Source organism: Leopardus geoffroyi, chromosome B3 (genome assembly GCF_018350155.1).
Source record: "Leopardus geoffroyi isolate Oge1 chromosome B3, O.geoffroyi_Oge1_pat1.0, whole genome shotgun sequence".
In the NCBI taxonomy this organism is placed as follows: domain Eukaryota; kingdom Metazoa; phylum Chordata; class Mammalia; order Carnivora; family Felidae; genus Leopardus; species Leopardus geoffroyi.
The window spans coordinates 12,038,421-12,048,951 of NC_059337.1; the positions used below are offsets into that span (position 1 = coordinate 12,038,421).

Genomic DNA, 10,531 nt, shown 5'->3' on the forward strand with positions numbered 1-10,531 from the left:
ACACACTGTGAACCGTAGGCCAAGTTCAGCTCGCAAATGTATTTGGCCCTCAGCTGCTGCTGTTGTTGTTGTTGTTTTAATGTTTATTAGCTGCCAACATTGAAAATATTGGAGACTTTTTATTGAAGTGGAGATTTCCAACTATAAAAATAAAATGTGTAATTCTGGGCCTGTGTTCCTATGTAGTAGCGATCTGTCAGCTCTGAATAAAGGAGGGGCCCTTTAGGTGACCACACCTTCTCAGGTGGTTCACAGTCCCTGCCTGACCTGCTTGAACCATGCCCAGGCCCCGCCTGGCCTCTGTAGGTCTTTTAACTTGTGACTGCATTATATTTTGGGCACCTCTGCCCACGATTTATCATCTAATCTTCTGTTTGAGGGCAAGGAAGCCGTGTTCTAGACTTTCACCCTCCCAATGTCTTCATTTCCTTAAAGCCTTGTTCCCTGTGGCCACTGAAAGGTGAAAGGGACACCAGACTCAGACTCAAAAGATCTGGGTGTGCGTGTAGGTGTGGACACTTAACCAGCACTGAGTCTCTGGGCAGACACCATCTTCCCAAGTCTCAGCTTCTTTATTTGTGAAGCACAGGCTCATAGTCATAATGACTAACTGGGCAGGAAGTGACAGTGAGCTCTAGAGGGTGGGAGAGAAATCGAGAACCTAAGTAATGTGATGCCTCCAGGCTGGTGAGGGAGACAACTGATGTAGATAGGTGGATGAGATCCTAAGTGCTATTATGCAAAGATGGTCGTGGCGGGGGGATGATGCTTGATTTAGCTTCAAGGTGGGAGGCAGTCCGATAGGGCTTCATGGAGGAGGTGATCAGCTGAGACTTGAAGGAATGTTTGGCTTTGCCAACATGACCAGATAATCTAGTGCTTCTAATAACTACAGTGCACAGGCTTCTAAGAGGGGTAGATGGTTAGGAGGTAATTCTAGCGTCACAGGTTACCCACTAGCTGTGGGGGAAAGAGGGTTCTGGTCAACTTTCTGGACACCCCTCCGATGTCCTGGTGGAAGCTGACCCTCTAAAGCTGGCTTGGGAGGTTCAAACTGACAGACTGACATTCTCCCCACCAAGTCTCCTTTGTTCTTGGTGAGAAAGGAATATTAGCGTTTAGGAAAAAGTACCTTTGTGAGAAATTTTAGGCAACTGGTTAGTGTGAGAGTCAAGACAGAGTTAAAAACAGGATTTTGGCCCTTTCCTTCTGGAACCATCACTGTGCATTGATGGCTGGAGAAAATAATATAATCTGATTGTTCCATTGGGTCATTTCTGGGAACATGAAGACATGTTTCCAAAACTTGAAGTCCTGTGCATTGAGAGAGTACCTCGATGCTTGGTCCCGCATCCTCCCTTGGCCTCCTCTTCTCTGGCCCCCTGCTCTGTCCACAGCAGACACTAGTTCCCTGTGAAACTCAACTGAAATAGATGCGACCCAGTTTATGCTACATACAACGAACTCTGCTGGGGTTGAAGATGCATTTGGCTGCCCGAGAAAACCCCAGCCTGCTTCTCCTCACTGCATCGCATTTGGCAAATGTCTTCTGCAGAAGGAATGCCGAGAATTTCCCTTTTCATCATGTCAGATCATCTGGCTTGGGCTGGCCCTTCCCCAAGAGCCCAGCGGACACAGCTGGAGCAGGGCGGGGCCCAGGCGGATTGTTGAGCTGGGAGCCCTGGCCTTCCCTTGGCTCGACGGCCACAGTGGAACAAGGCTGAGGCCAGTGCGTCCCACGAGGTTGGGGAAGGCACCTAGCCTGACGTACAAGTGGAAGGACGCCGGGCACAGGGCGACCTCGGCTTTAATCCCAATCTAAGCGGGAATCCTGAGATTATGACCTATAAATTCCCCAAGAATGCCTCGCTATTTCACAAGGAGATCTCCAAGAGAAGTTATTTCTCCAGGGGTGGATCCAGGTTTTGGGTGGCCTGAAGTTCTTACAATTTTTGGAGTCCTTTTTGAGAAAAGAAAATTATGGATGCAGAGTTAAGTACAAGGGCCCTTGCCAGGGAGGGGCCTTGACGCCCCAGCCATGTTAATGTCATGGTGAACCCGCCTTTTCAATTTCCGTTCTAATAGACAGAAAAGGCAGCTACAACAGGAAGACATTTTGGATCGGGCTTTGGTTGTTAATTTATGGACCTGCTCTTGCTGGCCTGCTGCAGTTGGGGGGATCCCTGACAGGTGGGAGAGGGTGGGGGGTGAGGCCCAGAGGCCCTGGTGTTTGTAGGGAGGTCCACGGGAGATAGTACACGCTGGGGAAAACCAGGGGGAGCAGTCCAATGTCAGCTGACTGACAAATGTCAACCAGATGCCAACGGCAGGGGATCAGAATGTCATTCAGAGGGGCCAGACTGGTGTTGGCTAGATTTCATACAACAGTTTAGAGGTCCAGAGTTATCCGGTCAGAGCCTCGCACACCCGCCTGTCAATGTAGGCCGAACGGCCTCTCCTTGCCCAGGTGGCCAGATCATTTCTTCGGTTGCAGGCATGACTCCTGGAAGGACGTTTGCCTCAGGAAGCTGACAGTTTCCAACCCTGAGTCTGTCGCTTCCCGGCATTGAGCTTTACGTTTCTTCACGGGTGAGACTCCCGTCACACACGTCGGCAGAGTTGTGCTAATCAAAATAACTGATACAGGTGAAGCCCTATTACTGTAATGTTAAACACAATTCTTTCTTACTTATTTTTTTAAAGTGACTTTATTTTTTAAATATAATTTATTCTCAAATTGTAAACACAATTCTTTAGAAACCAGATTAAATAGACACATATTCCTAAGCATATGCCACTTACATGTGCATCTAACAGACTAAGGCAGAACTCCATCTACAGAGACGATGCATAGTCTTAGGCCCACCTGGGACATTTCCACGAGCCGACCGCATCCTGGGTCTCAAAGTCTTAAGCCTCAGAAATATACATCCTACCGGGTGCCTGGGTGGCTCAGTCGGTGAAGCGCCTGACTTAGGCTCAGGTCATGCTCTCACGGTTCGTGGGTTCGAGCCCCACGTCGGGCTCTGTGCTGACAGCTCAGAGCCCGCTTCAGATTCTGTGTTTCCTTCTCTCTCTGCCCTCCCCTGCTTGCACTCTGTCTCTCTCTCTCAAAAATAAACATTAAATTTTTTTTTTTTAAATGCACAGGGGGCGCCTGGGTGGCTCAGTCGGTTGAGCAACTGTCTTTGGCTCAGGTCATGAGCTCACGGTTTGTGAGTTTGAGCCCCACATGGGGCTCCGTGCTGACAGCTCAGAGCCTGGAGCCTGCTTCGGATTCTGTGTCTCTCTCTCTCTCTCTCTCTCTGCCCCTCCCCCACTCACACACACACTCTCTGTCTCTCTCTCTCTCAAAAATAAATAAACATTAAAAAAATTTTACAAAATATACATTGTACTGACTCCATTCCTTGCAACAACCTTGTATTCCTTACATTCATGGGACAAACTCAGCAATGTTGCTGAACTCACTTACCGTTCTACACCGTCAATACCCAGAGTTCTTGAACACTCAGTGTTGAATGAGAACATTAAGTGGCAGAATATAAATAAAATGTGATACCAATTGTGTAAAATTTAAAACACAATATTATTTGTTTTTTTTTTTTATGGATGGATATTTAGATTAGTAAAAGCATGGAGACCTGGAAGGATTTACCCAACTATAGGTGAGTGTTTCAAAGTTACTTAATATATCAGAGATGTTGTGTTTAGAAAATAAAAAGGTCTGAAATAAATGCAGTAAGTCTATATATGTTAAATCTAGCCTATGTCTCCTGAGAGGATTGTCATATCCCCGACTTCATGTCGCTTTATGTTCAGAATTAGAAAGAAAAGGGGTCAAGGTTGGGCACATCAATGGTGTTCAGCAAGTGCTAAGTTTTGGCTGGACCAGGTTTTTTTTTTTTTTTTAATTTTTAAATTTATTTTGAGAGACAGAGAGAAAGAGAGGGGGAGGGACAAAGAGAGAGAGGGAGACACAGAATCTGAAGGAGGCTCTAGGCTCGGAGCCGTCAGCACAGAGCCTGATGCGGGGCTCGAACCCACCAGCCGTGAGATCACGACCTGAGCCCAAGTGGGACGCTCAGCCGACTGAGTCACCCAGGTGCCCCTGACTGGATCAGGTTTTCAGAGAGCATTTAATGAGCTAGTGTGGGTGAAAGTTCCTGGGGCAGGTGCCCAGGATGGGTCTGTCCCCTTCGTCCCCATCTTTGTGTTCTGGTGCAGCCTCTCCCCTGTATGGGCCAGGCTGACTTCTGGGGCTTCACATGGGTCTTCTTCTCCATAGTCTGGAAGCCTCCCTGGGTACTGGCGACATCGGAGAGGCAGCAGCAAGATTCAGAGGCTGGGGAAGCTGGGCATTAGTCCGTGGCTGATCCTCATGCCCTTGAATCCAATGGGTCAGTGAGACAATGTACTTCCAGACCTGCATATCAGCCCTGAGTGGCAGGTCAGGGAGAGATAGACACTCCTAGCCACCCCATTCCTCCCTTGGCTTGCTGTATTACTCGTTAATACCCACCCTGATCTCTCCTGAGGCAGTGGGTTTTCTTACCTTTTTAGGATAATTAGCAAACCTATTATACAATAAAAACATGGCTTGGTTTCCATGGTGATTTGCATGTTGTGTCTCATGATGCCTTCTAAGGAGACTATCTTAATCTTCATCAGCCCTACTGAGACTAGTCTCTGCCATATCTCATTACAGGGAAAATTTCCTTAAGAGAACATTGTATTTTCCTAATGTTCCTTTCACTGGGGCAGAAATCCCAGTGTATTGCATGATGACTATAGTTAACAATTTTGTATTGTATACTTGAAATTTGCTTAGAGAGTGGATCTTAAATGTTCTGAACACACATACATACACACGATGGAAACTATTCGAAGTGATGGATGTGTTAATTGATTTTATTGTGGTAATCATTTCACAATACATACATATGTCAAATCATCACGTTGTACACTTTATATAATTTTATTTGTCAATTACATCTCCATAAAGCTGGGAAAAAATAAAATTTGCACTTCGGAAACAAAGACGTCTTAAGTTCAAATTCACCGATTTGCCCCTAATGCATCCTGTAATGGAGAGTAACTTGTTTCTAATCACGAGTTATAGTATCATCGAGAGATGGTAAACACTTAGCATACATGCTGTTAGGCAGCTTAAAAACACTTAGGATGTGGGTCTGTGCGACCACTCGACAGATATGTGCAGCGAAACCTTGAAGGCTATGTTCAGAGACCTGTAAGAAATCCCCTGAGGGATTTCAGCGTCCTCAAACAGCAAGTTCGCAGATGGGCAAAGCACCGAGAACTATCGGGTTTGTGGGAACAAATCAGTTTGAGTCAGACCCAGTGGGAGCCGTGCCGTGTGGGCAACCTCCTAATGAATATAGACTTGCACCATCCTGTGTGTTATTACCCCAGCTGTGCCTATCACTCTTTCAATAATTGAAGGCAATTTGTTACAGGGGTACCTTGACTGATGGCAATCAATAAGCCAGAAGTCTAGAATCCAATCCAAACTGCATGAGGGCCCCGGCGGGTCTTCTAGGAACACGACGCCTCTCTCTTAACCCGTTCTGCTCCTGGAACATCTCGAGAGTGGTCTTACCGAATGCCTGTCTCCTCAACCAGCGTTGGGATGCCTTTGGCAGATTCCCTTCATTGGGCTGCTCAGTGTGGTCCACGGATTGGCTGACTCCATTTTGGCATCAGTATCACCTGGCCCTCGTTAGGCCAGATGTCAGTCCTCCGCCCGGCCTCAGACCTACGAAAGCAGAAACTTCCCGGGTGGGGCCCCAGAAGCTGGGTTGTCCCAAACCCTCCAGACAATTCTGATGCCCGCTCACGTTTGAGAACCACTGGATGAGGGGAAAACCAAGTGTTAAGATAACAACAGAAAGCGTGAGTAGAATTCAGTCTTTAATTGCAGTCTTTAATTGCACAAGGCGCGCGTCTCCTCCTCCCACTGCCAGCAGGTCCCCACGCCCCGCTCCCCGCGTGGCCTTCCAGCACCGTCTCCACTGGGGCAGCCTGCCTCCCTCTGGCTTTGCCCCACAGCCCCGCCAAGCATGGCTGTCCCTTTCACACCCCACGGCGAGAGTGCTGGCTTTGCACATATTGCAACTGCCAGAACTGACAGAAGTGACACTTATTATAAAACATGGATTTCATTTTATCCCATCTCCCAACCAACCAACCACGACATTCCTTCCGGCCCCCAGATGGGTCTAGGAACGGCATGAGTTCGGAAAGTAGGTTTTGAGAGCAACGTTTCTTGATTGGCCTCTGCTCTCCCGTGACAGAGGAATGGCTCTTACCTCAGTAATTGAGTGAATTGTTGGCGTTTCATCTATCATCACTTAGAATTAATCCTGATCTGTACTCCCCCCCACCCCCCAACAAGAACAAGGGCATCAACGTACTTAAAAAATACAGGACTGCTTTAAAAAACTTTTTTTTTTTTTTTAATATTTATTTTTCAGACAGAGAGAGACAGAGCATGAATGGGGGAGGGTCAGAGAGAGGGAGACACAGAATCTGAAACAGGCTCCAGGCCCTGAGCTGTCAGCACAGAGCCCGACGTGGGGCTCGAACTCACGGACCGCGAGATCATGACCTGAGCTGAAGTCGGCCCCTTAACCAACTGAGCCACCCAGGCGCCCCGATACAGGACTGCTTCAATGAGATGTAATTCACATACCATACTGTTTCCCCCTTGAAGTATTCAATTTAATGAATTCAACAAATTTTTTAAATGTTTATTTATTTTTGAGAGACAGTGTAAGTTGGGGAGGGGCAGAGAGAGATAGAGAGAGGGGGACACAGAATCAGAAGCAGGCTCCAGGCTCTGAGCCATCAGCACAGAGCCCGACGTGGTGCTCAAATCCCCAAGCCATGAGATCATGACCTGAGCCGAAGTTGGACGCTCAACCGACTGAGCTACCCAGGCACCCCTCAGTGAGTTTCAGTATATTCCCAAAGTTGTGCAACCGTCAGCACCATTAATTCTCCAATTAATCATCTAGAATTTTTTCATCCCCTTCAGAACACACCCTGGACCCTTTCATCATGCCCCCCGCTCTCTACCCCTGCACTCCCACTCCCCCATGTCTTCGAATCCGCCTTCTGTCTCCATGGATTTATCCATTGGAGGCATTTTTGTTTATGTCATGTAAATGGGCTTATGTGATGTCTGGTTTTCCAGAGCTGGCTTGTTCTGTTCACTCAGGAGGTAGCGGGCATCAGCACTATTCCTTCTCATGGCTGAATCTCAGCCAGTTTTACCCTGCGGCTCCTTCGTCATCGTCGCCTTGTCACTTGCTAAGTTGGATTTTAGCCCCAGACCGTGTGTGTGCATATATTTAGTTTATTTTTCAAATAATCAATGGTTATTTATCATCAGTTTCAACAGCCACATCATCTCCTCTTCTTCTGCCCCCGTCCCCCACGGTGGGGACCAGACTCTTACACTGAGTGATCGCCCAGCGGTTTGGATCTTATGCCAGGCTCTGAGCTTAAGGAATCAGGACTTACTACATAATTTTCTTAAACCCTTCCCCCTTGTAGACTTCCTGGTGGCCTTGCCTGCACCACAGCTCAAAGCGCACGAACTGCAGACGTGTGCGTCCCACCTGCTTCCTTGACCTCGCTACGCTGGTGTCTCAAACATGAAACGTCCAACAGAAGATGCTGATTGTCCCCTCCCCCAAAATGACTCCTCCCTGCACTCATCCTGTCCATCTTATAAATGGCACCACGTCCCCTTGCCGCTCAAGTGAGGAGGCATCCTTGACGCTGTTTAAAAGAATTATTTTTGAAGTATAGTGGACATACAATATTACGTTCGTTTCAGGTGCACAACCGAGCAACTGGACGATTCCTCACATGGCTCCTGATGCTCTGTCTTCTCTCCCCTCCCATACTGCATTCACTGGTGTTCCCCAAAGGTACATCTGAAACCCGTTCCTGAGCTGCCCATCTCCAGAGCCCCCCCAGACTAACTTCCTTAGTTGCTGGATCTACAATAACTTTAACTGATCTCCTTGCTTCTATTGTTGTCTTCCAAGAATCCATTCTTTCCCTAACTGCCCGATGGCCCATTCAAAGCATGTACCAGAGTGTCACTTTCTAGCTTAAGAGCCCCTGATGACCGCTGCTGTTCCTAGAATGAAATCCAGACTCCTTTCCCCCACCTCCCCATTTTTTTTCAAACATATTTTAAAAAGTTTATTTATTTATTTTGAGAGAGAGTGAGAGATGGGGAGGGGCAGAGAGAGAGAGGGAGAGAGAGTCCCTGACATTGCAGAGCCTGATGCGGGGCTTGAACTCATGAACTGTGAGATCATGACCTGAGCCAGCAAGCAAGAGTCGGGGTGCTTAACCAACTGAGCCACCCTGGCGCCTTGACTCCTCTCCCCTTTAAGACACTTGCCTGTCTTGTCTACGCCCGCCATCTCTCAGTAGAGTAAGTCGTCTTTGAGCAGGGACTCTTCTGTCCCGTGCACACTCAGCCTGCAGGGTCTGGCATGTAATGGAGCTTTAGTAGCTGTTGATCGACTGATTCACTGTTTCTGCTCCTGTCTCAGCCTCCCTGTTACTCAGTCTGACCACCTGACTCCAAATTTGCTGTGGGCTTGGGGTTTCCAGCTTTGAGCAAAGGCTGATGGTGGGGTGGGGTGGTGACTCTTGTGAGAATATCACTCATTTGAGAATATCACTTCCAAGTGTTGCATGATGCCTCTGGTAAGATATCACTTGGTGTTTTGGAATTTGTTGAGTAGAGTGGATTCTTTCCCCTCATCTCTTACTTCTTTTTCATCTGGAAGCTAAGTTGTCTTCTGACTGGAGTCTCTGGGATTTGGGGGCCACATCCTGGTGATTTTTCCAGAGGTCAGGCTGGGGATCTTGAACAGTCCATCCTGTAGATTACGCTCATGGGAGGTGACCCTCTGGGAATGAAGACAGGTCTTCAGGGTAAGGACTCACTCACATTTCTGCATTTGAGGAGAACAGCAAGCATGAAACCATGAAATGTTTCTGGCTAATGGAATAGAAAGAAAAAGACCCGTGAAAGCAACATTCCCTATGCTCATAAATACCAAGCAGTGTTCCTAGGTAACCAGAGAGAATGCATGAGGACAAGAGGAGTTTTCTAGGAGCATACTGGGCTTGGTAGGGCTAGGGAAGGGGCTTGCACATATCCTTTTCCCCTAAAGGGCAGGCTCCCCTACTGCAAGCTTTTTGGAACACCTTCCTTTAGTCCAGCAATCTGAGCTGCCCCACGGATTCTTGTCCACAGGGCTGCGTGCACCAAGACTGGCTGCATTCTGAGGTCAGTGGGGGGGCCATCTTAAGGCCAAGGGCCACATTATTGATAAGGCAGAAACTCTCCTTCTGATCCTTAGTTGGATGGGATTTCTTGAATGTTGCTTAGATGCTGGGGATCCGGCCAGGGGTAAAACCTGGAGCTCGTGTTCCTAATGAGCAAGAAATGAAGGACCACAGGGCACACGGCAAATGTAGCGCTAGAGGAAAGTTTGAGTTATGGGGGACACAGAAGACGGAGTGATCAATACTGAGGGTGGGGAAAGGTGCCAAGGAAGGTGGCCCAGAGGAGGGCTTTCTGGAGGAGCATACAGCCTGAACGAGGGTCTGCAGGCTTGAAACACCTTGGGGGAACTGTAGGCAGATCTATCTGGCCGGAGCCCTGGGTTTGGAAGCAGAGTTCATATAGAAGGTCAGCACTGGACAGGTCAGGGTTGGGTTTACATTTTCTTTTCTTTTCTTTTTCTTTTTTGTTGAGGTTTCTTTTTATTTTAATTTTTTTAGCTTTTTAATTTTAACTTTTAATTTTTAAAATATAATTCATTGTCAAGCTAGCTAACATACAGTGTGTACTGTGTGCTCTTGACTTTGGGAGTAGATTCCCCCGATTCATCGCTTCCATACAACAGCCAGTGCTCATCCCAACGAGTGCCCTCCTCGCTGCCCATCACCCATTTTCCCGTCTCCCTCATGCCCTCATCAACACTCAGTTTGTTCTCTGTATTTAAGAGACTCTTATGGTTTGCCTCCCTCTGTTTGTAACTGTTTTTTCCCCTTCCCTTCCCCCATGGTCTTCTGTTAGGTTTCTCAAGATCCACATATGAGTGAAAACATACGGTATCTGTCTTTCTCTGACTGACTTATTTCACCCAGCATAATACCCTCCAGTTCCATCCATGTTGCTGCAAATGGCGGGATTTCATTCTTCCTCATTGCCAAGTAGTATTCCATTGTATATATAAACCACATCTTCTTTATCCATTCGTCAGTTGATGGACACTTAGGCTCTTTCCGTAATTTGGCTATTGTTGAAAGTGCTGCTATCAACATTGGGGTACAAGTGCCCCTATGCATCAGCACTCCCGTATCCTTCGCATAAATTCCTAGTAGTGCTGTTGCTGGGTTGTAGGGTAGTTCTATTTTTAATTTTTTGGGGAACCTCTACACCGTGGGTTTGCATTTTGGAGATCATGCT

At 47.5% G+C, this 10,531-nt stretch overlaps 1 non-coding gene across 1 annotated transcript; it reads left to right on the forward strand.

Annotated features, from left to right (window-relative positions):
• The first annotated feature begins 2,941 nt into the window (after positions 1 to 2,941).
• Positions 2,942 to 3,026, forward strand: TRNAL-UAG. Its single transcript has one exon. It is a non-coding gene; the product is annotated as a tRNA-Leu (tRNA).
• The last annotated feature ends 7,505 nt before the right edge of the window (positions 3,027 to 10,531 follow it).